Source organism: Cervus canadensis, chromosome 8 (genome assembly GCF_019320065.1).
Source record: "Cervus canadensis isolate Bull #8, Minnesota chromosome 8, ASM1932006v1, whole genome shotgun sequence".
Classification (NCBI taxonomy): Eukaryota; Metazoa; Chordata; class Mammalia; order Artiodactyla; family Cervidae; genus Cervus; species Cervus canadensis.
The window spans coordinates 88,618,975-88,634,454 of NC_057393.1; the positions used below are offsets into that span (position 1 = coordinate 88,618,975).

Here is a 15,480-nt window from a genome sequence, read left to right on the forward strand (position 1 = left end):
CTACAGGCAAATTCTTTACCATCTGAGCCACCAGGGAAGCCCTGTAGACAGAACTTAAGGTAAAGATAAACCAGAGCAGGAGGAGGTTCTTGGAGGCCAATACACACGGCATCTAGCATGGTATCCCTAGACACTTAACCCACCCACTCTCGTTGGCCAATACCTGCCCAACTCTCTGATCCAATGTCCTGAGTTCTCTTTTCTTTCCTTTTTACCCCTGGATCTCCTTCCTCCAGAAGAAGCAAGTAGTAGAGGAATTTAGCAACTAGAGACTCATAAAGCCTGTGAAAGGGTTTGCTCTGAAATCACTGCGCAGCCTCTCTCCACAGCACTATTAATTCTCATAAACGATTGTCTTTTTCTTTCCATGCAAAGTGCGACTCAAAAATCCGATCACCATCTGAACCCTCTCAAGAGTGCTGTTAGCTCCAGATGGGTGTCGCTAATGAATTTTTTAACTGCCACCCTAATAAAATATGGATGAACCAGAAGGAGCCCTCTCTGTAGCTGTTACTTCAAAGCAAGTTTCTGTTCTTATTTTTGCAGCAAAGAACCGTAAGCTCTCACATCCACCCTAACAAAAGAGAGCTTTGCTCAGACTTGTCCATCTGTAAAGTTCACAGTTACCTTTTTAATGCTGTATTTTATGCACCGGCTTATTTTCATGGCTTTCTAAATGCCCCGTCTTGCATGCCAAATTTGAGATGTGTTTATTAAAAAATGCTCTTAAGTTGTCAGCCCTTCACACATAAGTAGTAGCCTGTCCTTCTAGGAAGTCTCTACTTCGCACTAAATTTTTATAATACTCAGAATTTAAGCCCATATCAAAGGTTTGTGCCACTTTAAATGCCTGTCCTTAAAAATGATATAAGCAGCAAATGTCTGCTCTATGGTTTCCTACTAGAAAACGAGAGGAAATTTGGTATTTTTTTCCACACTCCAGTGGAAATACTTGATGCCCTGGTGTGAAGAAATTAAATGATCCCTATGTTATAAAGATGCTCTAAGCCACTGTGAGCATGGGGGAGGGTGCTGAGGGTGACCTGTCACTTAACTGGGTCTTAGATGTAAGGAAATATTTTACAGCAGAATATGATTGTCTTTCATCTGCACCTGAGGATTCTTCTCTCATAAAACTTTTCTAGTCTCACTTCATATTGAGATACTATATATAGCATCCAAGTTTTAAGAGGCCATCTCTCCATCCAGGAAGCTCAAATCTTTCCGATTGATTCAAACGCCATTAGCATTTGGAGTGGATGAAAACTAGGCAGGGGCTGGACTGGAGTTAACCTCTGCACCCCCTACACAGAAGGGGTTTGTTTAAACAGTCCTACTTTCTGGAAGACAGAAGTGGGGAATACTTAGGATGTTTAAGAGAGCAAACTGTTTTCAAGTACCCATTTACATTCACACAGCACAAACTAATTATACAGAATCCTTGTGTCTTCTTGCCTTTGGAGTGCCTCTTCACTCTGGAATCAATTCGAACAAAGCAATACATTTTACTCTTAAGCATAAGTCTCCATGGATGCTTTGATGCTTAAATATCTCAAGTGTGCTTTGGTTATATCAATATGTTTCCATACTGTGGAAAGCAACTAAACATCTTCACTCAACTCCTTTTGAAAGCTTTTGTTCTCAAAATGAGATATATTTTGTGATTTTTTTTTATAAAGATGAGATTCTAGTGTCTCCACCAGTCACTACTATCAAGGGGGGTATCACAGAAAACTCTCAGATCAGGACCATCTGCCAAGGGGGGCAAAGAGCCAGAGATGCTGGCTGCTCCCCTGGAGGCTGGCATTCAGAGCATGGTGATGACACCCCCAGATATCACAGTCAGGCCAGGCCAGCACAGAGCCAGGTCGCCCGGGGAATCATTCCTGCAGTCCAGGCTTCCCAGAGAGCTGCGTGTGCATCAAGGGATGCGCTGGCCCAGCAGGCACACACAGGAGTTCAAGCCACCCACGGGACCAGGCCCCACAGTCAATCATTCATGAGGCTCAGCATCCCAGGAATAACAAGAATTGCAAGAGGAAGAATGACATTCTCAAGAGAGTCTGGGACGTCCCTGGTGGTACAGTGGATGAGAATCTGCCTGGCAATGCAGGGGACGTGGGTGCAATCCCTGGTCTTAGAAGATCCCACATGCTGTAGGGCAACGAAGCCCATGGGCCACAACTACTGAGTCAGTGCTCTAGAGCCGGGGAGCTGCAGCTCCTGAGACCGCGTGCTGCAGCCTCTGAGGCCCTGCACTCTGGAGGCCATGCTCTCTGACAGAAGGAGCCTCTGCCATGAGACGCTCCAGCGCCACAACTCCAGAGTCGGCCCGCTCCCGGACACTGGAGAAAGCCCACGTGCAGCAACAAAGACTGAGCGCAGCCAAAAATAAATTAAATAAATACTTTTTTAAAAAAGAGAGTCTGAACCTACCTCTGCCCCTCAGAGCTCCTTGGCTTGTCAAAGTAAACCTTCTTTGAACTTGGTTTTCTCAGCTGGAGGCTGTTAACAATCTCCTCACAACAGAGAGGCCCTCGAGAGCTTTGCTCTGAGCCACATCTGGCCTCACATGGACCACGATGCGGAGCTGCCTGTCTGCCCTGCAGACAGGAAGGTTCCCACCGGTCCCCACCCTCTCCCCCGGCCCAGGAGGGTGAAAACAGTGCTTTCGTCCTCTGTGCTCCTGGTCAGTGTTCCCCACTCCCCAGCGGGGGAGCACCTCTGTGTTAGCATCTTTCTCCAGATTAGACCCACACGGTGCGTAAGATGTCAGTTTTGTATTTATGAGCACATTCCAGTCCTGCCTTCTGGACATTGCAGCCATGTCACCTTGGAGCCACGACGTCTACAGACAAGCCCTGTTTCCTCCAAGGATGACTAACCTCGTCTGTCAGGTATGAGGTTCCCAGTTCAAGACTCACAGAAAGGATCTGGCTGCACAGACAAGAGCTGGATTCTGTCAGCTCCCATCTGGGTGACGTGAGAAAGTGACTCAGCCCACTTATGCTTCAGTTTGTTTGTGTATAAAACAGCCAAGGGACTTCCCTGGTGGCCCTGTGCTTAAGAATACACCTGCCAATGCAGGGGACATGGGTGTGACCCCTGATCTGGGAAGATCCCACATGCTTCAGGGCAAGTAAACCCACGAGACACAGTTACTAAGTCCACGCACACTCCAGTGCATGCCCCTCAACAAGAGAAGCCACTGCAATGAGAAGCCTGTGCACCACACCTAGAAAGTGGCCCGCGGGGAGCAAGAGACCCAGAACAGCCGAAAATAAAGAAATAAAGGGCATAATCCCCATACCTTGACGGACGGTTCTGAAGATATGATAAAATCACTGACGTGTATTTTCAAAAGCCCATCAGAGTTTGTGATTAGTGGTGACACAGGCTCAAAAAATTTGCTTCTTTCCTCAAGTTCTTGGGCACCGGAAGACATCGTTTTATTCTAATAGCATCTTACAATTTTCCTGAACAGTGTTATTCATGTTACTCAGTGTTTCCAACAGTCCGCTGCTTCAGACTTAGTTTTGTGTTGTTGTTGTTGTTTTTTCTCTTGTTATCTTCCTACTAGGGTAGAAGGCAGCAGAGAGAAAATAAATGGGTGACTATGAAAGCACAGAAGTTCATGGAAATTCCCAAATTATCAGAAAGATATCACACGTCTGTAAGCAATTTCCGACAAATATAAGAAACTCCTGAAGATTTTAACTGATCTATATTTTCCCCTAGAGGTACAGAAATCCTTGCCATGTGCATGCCTCAACCAGCCACTGCTTTGAAAACTTTCTCATGTTCCTTAAGGGAACTATTAAGGGAAAGAATGACATTTCACACTTTTTTCTGAACACTCAGAATCAAGGGTTTTGCCCCTCTCTCTCTTCATTTACCTTTTCAGTCTTTGAGCTATTTTTCTCAACTTCCATCAATACCAAAGGCCGATTCCTTTTTTAAAAACGTGTTTAATAGCAAAAACAAACTAGATGAGTCTGTTTTTCTCTAGAATGGGTTTTAAACCTTGAGTTAACTCTCACTAAGGGAATAGAGCTTCCTCTGTACACAGGCTATTTTGAAACAAATGAGGCAATCTTGGATAATAAATTGGCTTTAATTCACTTATTAACTGAAGGAACGTGAAAATGAGATCAGACAATTGCTGAGGTGTTCTTTAAGAAATCTGGGAGAACAGGAGATACTCCAACAGACTGGAAACACAAAAGCACCCTCCCGGGTTCTAAAAAAGGAAATAGATCCTTCCTGCAAATTGAAGCCTAGCAACTGCAAATCAATGTGCAGGACACACACACCAGATGAGCTGCCAAAGGTTAATCACAGGGATGTTATATGAACACTTACAAATGGAGGGAGCCTACACGGCTTATTCAAAGTAAATCGTGTCTGGAACTTCCCTGGTGGTCCCGTGGGTAAGAATCCAGCTTGCAATGCAGGGGATATGGGTTCCAGCCCTGGTCAGGGAACGAAGATCCCACATGCAGGGGAACAACTAAGCCCATGATTTATAGCTAGAGAGTCTGCTAGAGATCCCACATGCCACAACTAAGACTCGATGCAGCCAAATAAACAAATGCTTTATTAAAAAGGTGAATCATGTCCAACTAACTTTATTTAAGCAAGAACTAATAAAAGGAAAAAGACAGTAGAGAGAGATCAGTCAAGATGGCAGAGCAGAAGGACCCTGAGCTCACCTCCCTTCATGGGCACACCAAAATCACAACTATATTTATGGGACAATCAGCAATGAAAAATACCTCCCACAGCTAGAAGACATAAAGAACGAAATACCACAAGACAGCTAGGGAGGGATGGACTCTTGACATAGTCAAGTCCCTCCTCCCATCCTGGGTGGGTAACACACAAGCTGGAGAAGGTTGTGATCACAACTGCAGAGGTTTTCCCAAAGGAGTGAGGGGTCTGAGCCCCAAATCAGGCTCCCTAGTCCGAGGGCCCTGCCTGGGAAGATGAGCCCCCAGAGCATTTGGCTTTGAAAGGCCAGCAGGGCATCTCAGAGAGCTGGGGTAGTAGAGACTCTGCTTTTAAAGGGTTCACACAAAATCTCACGTGTTCTGGGTCCCGGGGCAGAAGCAGTGATTTCAAGGGAGCCTGGGTCAGACCTACCTGCTGATTCTCAGAGAGTCTCCTAAAGAGGCAGGAGACAATTGCAGCTCACCCTGGGAACACAGACAGTGGTGGCAGGTGTTTGGGGTGAGCTCTTTCTTCTACCGTCTGGGCACTGGTGCCAGCACCAGCCACTGTAGAATCCTCCCTCTAGCTCACTAGCCCCAGGACCCAGCCCTGCGCTGGGCCAACAGCCTACAGGCACCAGAGCTGAGATGCCTCAAGCCAAGCAACTAACTGGGCAGAGACATAGCCTCACTCACCAGCGAACAAGCTGCCTTAAGACTCCTTGAGCCACAGATACTTCTGGACACAGCCTGTCCCCTGGAGGGCCCAGGACCCAGAACCACCTACCAGTGGGCAGGCACCAGTCCCTGGACGCCAGCCTAGCCCTCCAAGGAGCCTGCTCCAGCCTCCAGACCAGCCTAACCCACCAGGGGACAGACACCAGACACAAGAAAACCACAGTCTCAGGGCCCGTGGAACCAACCTGCCCACTGGGGCCGACTGGACTCTGGCCCCACCCACTAGCAGGACACCCCTGATCCTGTACCCAACTATGTCTAGTAACTGACCCCCACACACCAACAGTCCAACGCCACTTCAGTGAGTCCCGGGCCCTACAACCAGACTCAAGACAAGCTCTGCCCACCAGCAGACCCAGCACTAACCCCAGGTCCTGGCTTTACCCACCAACGAAGTGGCAATTGTCCCAGAGTCTCCAAACCATGACCCCACCCCTCAGTGGGCCAGCAGTGGCCCTGGGGCCCTCCTGGGTTTGGCAGTCAGTCACCCCACAACCTGGCCTCTGCCAACAAGTGGCCTGCAGCCTTCATACAAGGCAGATCCTGGCAACCAATCAAACTGGGAGCCAACCAAGCCTACCAGACTACCCACAGAGTCAGCCCCCCACAATAGAAGGACCCAAGATGCCCTCATAGAAGGAAGCCCTAGAGCATACTGCTTGGGCAACAAGAGGGCAATGCACTGCTGGGACACAGAACATCTCCTACCGCAGGCCACTTCTCCAAGGCTGGGAAACACAACCACCAGATACATAAAAATCAAAACAGCAAGCTAGGGGGAAAGGCGAAAGAGGACCATGTTCCATAAAGAAGAGAAGCCCAGAAGAAGAATGAAGTGAAGTGGAGCTAGGCAGTCTACCCAGTAAAGGGTTCAAGGGAATGATCCTGAGTGCATGCTAAGTCACTTCCCTCGTGTGCAACTCTGTGCAACCCTCTGGACTGAGGCCTTCCAGGCTCCTCTGTCCATACCTTCCAGGCAACAGTACTGGAGTGGGTTGCCATGCCTCTTCCAAGAATAACCATAAAGATGATCAAAGAACTTGGGAGAAGAATGGATGCACAGAACAAGAAGTTAGAAGTTTTTAACAGAGTCAGAAAATATAAAGAACAACTAAACAGAAATGAAGAATACAATAGCAGAAATGAAAAGTAAACTAGAAAGAATTAACAGTACACTAAAAGATATAGGAAAATGGATCAGTGGTCTGGAAGACCAGACCAGTGGAAATTACTGAAGCTGAACAGAAAAAAGAAAGAAAAGACAGTTTAAGAGACCTCTGGGACAACATCAAGCATACCAACATTCACATTACAGAAGTCCCAGAAGGAGGAGAGAGAGAGAGGACCTGAGAAAATATTTGAAGACATTATAGCTGAAATACTCCCTAACATGGGAAAGGAAAAAGTCACCCAAGTCCAGAAAGCATAGAGACTTCTATTCAGGATGGGGTCAAAGAAAAACATACCAAAACACACTGTAATTTAAATGGCAAAAATTAAAGAGAGAATATTAAAAAGCTGCAATGGAAAAGCAACAAATAATATACAAGAAAACTCCCATAAAGCTATTAGCTTATTTTTCAGCAGAATCTCTCCAGACCAAAAGGGAATGGCATGATATATTTAAAGTAACAAAAGGGGAAAATCTATAACCAAGAATATTCTACTCACAAGGTTCCGATTCAGACTTGATGGAGAAATCAAAATCTTTACAGACAAACAAAAGCTAAAAGAGTTCAGCACCACCAAACCAGTTTTACAAAAAATGATAAAGGAACCTCTTTAAAGTTAAAAAGAAAAAGCTAAAACTAGAAACACGGACATTACAAAAGAGAAGCCTCATCAGTAAAGGCAAACATATAGTAAAGATACAAAACTATCCATACACAAAGCTAGTAGGAAGGTTAAAAGACAAAAATATTAAAGTCACCATATCCACAATAAGCAGTTAAGGGACACAAAAAACAATTTGATGTAAAACATGATATTAAAAACAGTAATTGTGATGGGAGGAGAGTACAAACTCAAGGTTATGAAAAAGAATTTGAAATTAAGAGATATTATGTTAAAGAATGAAATGAGAACACTCTCTAACACCGTATATAAAAATAAACTCAAAATGGATTAAAGACCTACATGTAAGACCAAAACCATAAAACTCCTAGAAGAAAACATAGGCAGAACACTCTTTGGCATAAATCGTAGCAATATTTTGGGGGATCTGTCCCCTAAAGCAAAAGAAATAAAAGCAAAAATAAACAAATGGGACCTAATTAAATTTAAAAGCTTTTGCACAGCAAAGGAAACCATCAATGATATGAAAACACAACTACTGAATGGGAGAAGATATTTGCAAATGATATGACTGGTAAGAAGTTAATATCCACAATATATAAATAGCTCATGTAACTCAACATCAAAAAAAATAAACAACCAAATATAAAAAATGGGCATAAGGTCTGAATAGACTTTTTTTTCCAAAGAAGACATACAGATGGTCAACAGCACATGGAAAGATGCTCAGAATTGTTAATCATCAGAGAAATGCTAATTAAAACCACAATGAGGTGTCACCTTACACCTATTAGAATGGCTATCATCAAAATGAACACAAATAACAAATGTTGGTGAGGATATGTAGAAAAAGGAACTCTCAAACACTGTTGGTGGCAATGTAAATTGGTGCAGCCACTATGAAAAACAGTTTAGAGATTCCTCAAAAAGCTAAAAATAGAACTACCATATGATTCAGGAATTCCCCTATTGGGTATCTATCTGAAAAAAAACAAAAGCGCTAATTTAAAACATAGAGCACCCCAATGCTCATAGCATTGTTTGCAAATTTCCAAGATGTGAAAGCAACCTAAGTGTCCATCAACAGGTTAATGAATAAAGAAGTGGTACATATATACAACAGAATCCTTTTCAGCCATAAAAAAAAAGAATGAAATAATGCCATTTACAATAATTACAATGCCATTTGGACTTGGAGGGTCCAAACTAGTGGTTACCAGTGGGGAGAGGGAGGAGGTAGAGGCAAGATGGGGTAAGGGATTAAGAGGTATAAACTACTATGTATAAAATAAATAAGCTACAAAGATATTTACAACACAGGGAATACAACTAATCATTTATAATAACTTTAAATGGAATGTCTGTATAGTCAAAGTTATGTTTTTGCCAGTAGTCATGTATGGATGTGAGAGTTGGACTATAAAGAAAGTTGAGCAGTGAAGAACTGAAGCTTTTGAACTGTGGTGTTGGAGAAGACTCTTGAGAGTCCCTTGGACTGCAAGTAGATCCAACCAGTCCATCCTAAAGGAGATCAGTCCTGGGTGTTCACTGGAAGGACTGATGCTGACGCTGAAACTCCAATACTCTGGCCACCTGATGTGAAGAACTGACTCATTGGAAAAGACCCTGATGCTGGGAAAGACTGAAGGCAAGAGGAGAAGGGGACAACAGAGGATGAGATGGTTGGATGGCCTCACCAACTCAATGGACATGAGTTTGAGCAGGCTCCAGAAGATGGTGAAGGACAGGGAAGCCTGGCGTGCTGCAGTCCACGAGGTTGCAAAGAGTCAGACACGACTGAGTGACTGAAGAACAATAAGTCAAGTCCAGTAAATCAGGGGAAAGGTGGTAGACATAGATTTCTGGATTTCACCCAGAAGATCTGAAAAAGACTCCCCTAATTTCCCTGTTTGCAGGTGAAGGCTGGAAGTAGGACAGGTAGGAGAGGCAAGTGGGTTCATAGCTGGTGAGTGACAGGTCTGGGCAAAAGGGCCCCGAGTCTTGGATGGACGGCTGGCTAGAGGGTCCCAGCTCCCTGATGCGGGACTCTTTCCTTTGCCCTATGCTCTCCAACATGATGGATTAGAGTTAATTAAGACCGGAAAAGGTTTCAAAACGGAGGAGACTCATATAACTACTATATGCTATGACAAAGAAAAATAATTCAACTAAACAATGGGAGGAGAAGGGAGAGGACTATAATATACCTGCCATACACTCAAACTACCAGTGTAACCAAGAAGGACCCTATGGAGTACTCCCAGGGACAGACACCCCTCCCGCCCCACACCGTTTATCCTCTGCTGTAGTTTCTCTTTGTAGTACCCAGATAACAGTATCTCAAGCATACTTTCTGAGTTTTTTAGATACTAAAACCACCACCAAATGGAAGAAATTGCTGCTTGATGATCATGAGCACATAGCCCCCAGACCTTCTGGCACCAAATGACTGACCACCATCAACCAACCAGATAATTGAACAGCAGTTGATCACATACCCTGAAACACCCCTCTCTCACCTGGCACTTAAAAATGCTTTGGGGAGTTCAGGACTTTCGAGCACAAGCCACCCATCCTCCTTGTGTTGGCGCCTTACAATAAACACTACTTTCCTTCACCACAACCCAGTGTCAGTAGATCGGCTTTACAGAGTGCCAGTGAGTAAACCCAAGTTTGGTTCAGTGACACCAGGACAAGGGAAATCCAGCTTAAGGGGAAAAGATGTCACCCAGGGCGGCAATGGAACAAAGAAGGACCCTTAGGGTTGGAAGACAAGACAAGGACAGGGCAAGCCCTCCACCAGAAAGCCTCTGAAGGGTGCACACCAATGGTGCGCATGGGCCTCTGACATTCTCCATCATGGCAGTATCCATGAGGATGCAGGCAATGCCACCAGGTGCTTCTAGGAACGCTCAGCCTCCCCGAGAGACCTGCGAGCCAAGGAAACTTTGACAGAAAACGTGTGTATGAAGGAAAAGTTTACAGAATTATATAGACGTACATAGGGAAGATCCCCTGGAGAAGGGCATGGCAACCTACTCCAGTATTCTTGCTTGAAGAATCCCATGGACAGAGGAGCCTGGCTGGCTATAAGTCCATAAGGTCACAAAGAGTCAGACAGGACTAAAGTGACTAAGCACGCATGCATGCATACACATATACTCATATATATAATTATAAAACAAACCATTTTCTTGGAGTCAAATATCAACCTACCACTGTTTCCACAAGAAATCTTCCTTCATGCCTAGATTCCTATCTCAGAATGCACACTCACAACCAGAGAGGCCCCAGAGCAAGGCAACTCTGAGAAGTGTGCTAGGATAGGGTTGGGGGCACAGGCAGCAAGCGGAACCCCAGGGCCCAGTGCTCAGCCCAAGGGAAAACAGATGTGCTGTTTTTTCAAAACACCAACATAGTGTGACACTGTGCGGTTAGGAGGAGCCTAGCTTGAGAGCAGGACACACAAAGGATGTGTGTGAAACCATGCAAAGGCCACACAAGCTGCATGCAGAGTATTGAGGTCCTCTGCTTTTCATTATCAATCATATATTTCAAAGAGAGATGTTCTTTGCATATACTTACAATTGGAACTCTCTAATCAGCTTTGGTTTAAATCCACCAATCCAGAGATTATGTTTGTGGGCACATTTTCAATTATACAACTAATCCTGGGAGAGGACCAGACAGGATCAAAATCAGGGGTGAGTCTGGATGGGAGTGGGGTGGAAACAAAGGGTCATCAGGAACACCACACAAACCCCACTCCGTGTAGGAGGTGAATTTCAAGGTTATTTTTGTCAGGCTTTGTCATTACATTGGCTATGCGTGCATGCTCAGTCGCTTCAGTAGTGTCTGAGTCTTTGAGATCCTATGGATGGTAGGCCACCAGGCTACTTCTGTGCATGGGATTTTCCAGGCAAGAATACTGGAGTGGGTTGCCTTGCCCTCCTCCAGGGGATCTTCTCAACTCAAGGATCGAACCAGCATCTCCTGCATTACAGGCAGATTCTATACCACTGAGCCACTGGGGAAGCCTTATATTGGCTGTAAGTTTATTTAAATATATTCTTAAGCAGAACCACATACATGTGGCCACAAAAGTATAAAAGCTATTTTTTTCATAACATCCTTCTGTGCTCAGTATAGCACTGGGTGCTTTATGTACCCAAGGGCTCCAATAAGCCGCAAAGAGTGATTCTGACAGTGTCCCAGGTCTGAAACTGCATACCTGGGTCAGAGCCAGCCTGATGATGGAACATAAAGAAAAACCATTTGCCCATGCACTTAAGTTTCTGTTTAAATGAGAGCCCACCAGGCTCCTCTGTCCATGGGATTCTCCAGGCAAGAATACTGGAGTGGGTTGCCATTTCCTACTCCAGGGGATCTTCCCCACCCAGGGATCAAATCAAGCCTCTCATATCTTCTGCACTGGCAGGTGGGTACTTTACCACTAGTGCTGCCTGGGAAGCCTTTAAATGAGATAGGACATGAGAAAACACATTTAAGCTGAAATGTGTTATAGAAATGAAAAGTTTTCCTAATGCTATTTTCTAAGATTGATAGCCCAGTTTTATCCCAGTAGCTTATGAATTAAACACTGTTATCGCAACAGTCTGGTTACTTCCCATGATACTGCATCCCCATGACCACCTTCCCCTCCATATCATCAAGCGTTATGGTACACCCAACAGATGTGATCTCGAAAATAACTCAGAATGCAAGACATGAAAATAACACCAAAAACCAGCTTGATTCCCCCATGCCCCTCCCCGGTTACTTGAAGATCAGCAGCCGTGATGAATGATAGTAACTACCAGGACCAGGAAGTTTACGACCAGTCAACTACTTCAGCAGAAACAAATAGTCATCAGCGTCCTTCACCCTGGGAAGGCAACAGTACTTAAGACAGAAATTTGGGAAAAACTAGCCAAAATGTACAAGATAACACCAGATGTATCTTTGTATTTGGATTCAGAACCCATTTTGGTGGGGGCAAGGCAACTGGCTTTGGCATGATTTACGAATTCCTTTATGATCACGCAAAAAAGAATGAGCCCAAACACAGGCTTGCAAGACACGAACTGTATGAGGAGAAAAAGACCTCAAGGAAACAGTGAAAGGGATGCAAAAACAGAATGAAGAAGGTCAGGGGGACTGCAAAGGTCATTGTTGGTGCTGGCAAAAAGAAGGAGCAAAGATTCTGCAGTGACTGTATTTGTGGTGATTGTGCAGATTATTCATGAGAGGATTAATAAACTTAGACCTTTTACAAAAAACAAAAAAAGCTTGATGAACTTGACATCATTATATGTGCACTTACTCCTTCAACATTCACTGAGCCAAGAGCCAAGCACATTCTAACCTCTGCATGTTTATGTCACTTTATCCTCACCAAAACCTCAATAAGGTCAGGATTATCATCACCCCATTTCAAAAATAAGATTACTGAGGCTTATGGAAGAGAAGAAATTTGTCCAAAGTCACACCACTACTTAATGCTGGAGTCAGGAGTGGGAAGCCTGGCCTCCACTCAACCTCAACCCTGTCCTGCAGGTAACAGACCATGACGCTGGAATGAGAGTCTGGGGTACAAACAGATCTCTTAGAGCTGAGACTGGACCTCAAGGAGTATGTAAGGCCTGTATGACATTTGCTAACACTCATGCAATTCCCAAAGCAGAAGTGCTCAGTGATACTTACTGATTACATGTAAAATATTCCAGAACAAGGAGATTGCAAACATCACTAAGTTGGACCATAATGAAGGCTGAGTGCCAAAGAATTGATGCTTTTGAACTGTGGTGTTGGAGAAGACTCTTGAGAGTCCCTTGGACTGCAAGGAGATCCAACCAGTCCATCCTAAAGGAGATCAGTCCTGGGTGTTCATTGGAAGGCTGATGCTGAAGCTCCAATACTTGGCCACCTGATGCGAAGAGATGACTCATTGGAAAAGACCCTGAAGCTGGGAAAGATTGAAGGCAAAAAGGAAAGAGGGCAACAGAGGGTGATCTGGGTTAGACAGCATCACCAACTCAACAGACATGAATTTGATCAAACTCTGGGAGGTAATGAAGGACAGGCAAAACTGGCATGCTACAGTCCACGGGGTTGCAAAGAGTCAGACACGACTTAGTGACTGAACAACAATAGCTCTAAGAAAAATAGCACCAAGCAATAATGTCCAAATGTAACTACCCTGAAGGATTTATAAAGTCCTTTATACAAAAGTTTCCAAGCTGAAAATATGCCAGAGTCAGTTCAGCTTCAAGCAGAGGCTGTCAAGGAAAGGTCCTCCCCAGGGAACATCAGGAGTCATCTGACAGCCACCCAAAAAGTATCAGTTACACAAAAGCGAAGGGAACCTCTGGAGAGGGTGCCCAGGTCAAGCTAGAGTTAGAAACTGCCCAAAAGGAGGCTCAGAGATGGGTAGGGACAGTGAAGCACTAAGGCTGTGAGTTATTTAATTTGCTATAGTTGGAATATACTCAAGTCCATGTTACTCCCTCTCATATTCTGTTATCTTTCTTGAATGGGAATGGAAGGGATGGAATTAAAGTTGTCAAGCCAGAAGCAGGTACCTGATCCTGGGGTCAGCCCCCCAGAGAATCTCACTCATGAGTCACCCTCACTCATGGCTTGAAGGAGGAAAGAGAACAAGCACTTTTACTCCAAAGCAGCTAGAGTTGAGTGTGGTCCATGGACTACTAGTCACCCAGAAGCCCTGTGCAAATGCAGGAAATGTTTGGGGGACGGGGGGCTTTCCCTAGTCCTCACCAACTAGAATACCTAAAGCAGGAAATCTAGGAATATGTGCTTTTCACAAGTGCCCAATCACTTAATTAGCACAATAACCCCAACGCAGCATCAACAAGGACTTCGGAGACTGAAGGGAGGCTTTCCACGAGGTAGAAATTTTCAAAGGGAAAAACAAACAGATGGGAAATAACATGAAAAGTACAAAGGGGTCATGAAGCAATAAGAAAAATGTCAAAAGACGAAAAGGCTAGGAGTTACTCCTTCTGTAAATATGCTAAAAACAGAGGGGAAAAGTGTGATTCAAATCAACCAGCCAACAAACAAACCAGGATAAGAATGTTATGCTACCAGGGACAAGGCGACTGGTTATGGCGCAAGGGAAACAGATAAGAAAGAAGACAAGACAGAATCACACAGCTCCAAGTTTCAACCTCATTTCTACTAAAAGTGATCTTCAGGCTGGAAAGAATGGTGGTAGCATAATTTAGGAGGAACTGAAGCTCAAGAGAGGCAAAATGACAGAGAACACCCAGCCACTTCAAATGAGTTCATATCCTCAAATGAGGTCAGATAAACTATTATCCACACTAAAGGAATTCAATCCTAAAGCAAATCAATTCTGAATACTTATTGGGAGGACTGATGCTGAAGTTGAATTTCCAACACTTTGGCCACCTAACACAAAGAGCCAACTCATTGGAAAAAAAGCCTGATGCTGGGAAAGATTGAAGGCAAACGGAGAAGGGGGTGGAAGAGGATGAGATACTTAGATAGTAACACCAACTCAATGGACATGAATCTGAGCAAACACCAAGAGACAGTGAAGGACAGGGAAGCCTGGCATGCTGTAGTCCAAGGTATCACAAAGAGTTGGACATGACTGAATGACTGAACACATATGAACACACCTGCCATGGACCAAGATTGGCAAGTGTTCTGGTTTAAAGAAGGAAAAAGAATCTAAGAGGTATAGGTTGAACACAATATTGTAAAGCAATTATACTTCAATTAAAAATAGATTTTAAATTTAAAAAGTAAAAAGTTATAGGTTGGTCAGCCAGATATATACCCTAGATACAATTCTAAATGAATGCTTAAACAAACATTTATGAGCAAACAAATCCAGCAAGAGAATGAAATAAAAGCAAGTTAACTGAACCTCTGTGAAGTCCACTGAAATAGACAAACAGTGAGAAGTTGTGGAGGAAACTTTATTGGCAATGCATGATCATATGCCATATCTATTGGATAGGGCCTTATAAGGTGCCTGTTTGTTATTTATGCCAGGCATTGTTATCTACATTTTACAAACATTAATTCATTTCATTCTTATAACAGCCCTATTCTAGCCTCTTTTCACAGATGAGGAAAACTAAGTCATTTGCCCAGCCTCACAAAGCTGGTGACTTGCAAAGTAGAAATTAAAACACAAGCAGAGTGCTCCAGAGCAATGCTGCTTCTCAGAGCTCTGAGGAATATT

The 15,480-nt window shown here is 44.2% G+C and overlaps 1 protein-coding gene across 8 annotated transcripts in view; it reads right to left on the reverse strand.

The window, feature by feature from the left end:
* Positions 1 to 15,480, reverse strand: part of DISC1 (DISC1 scaffold protein) — a 433,479-nt gene that overhangs the window by 324,364 nt on the left and 93,635 nt on the right. The window contains exon 2 of one of the 8 annotated variants that reach the window (XM_043477123.1): positions 3,311 to 3,576. The exons of the other annotated variants lie outside the window; for them this stretch is intronic. The gene's annotated coding sequence lies outside the window, so the exon portion shown is untranslated. The remainder of the gene's footprint in view (positions 1 to 3,310; positions 3,577 to 15,480) is intronic. 8 annotated transcript variants of the gene reach the window in all.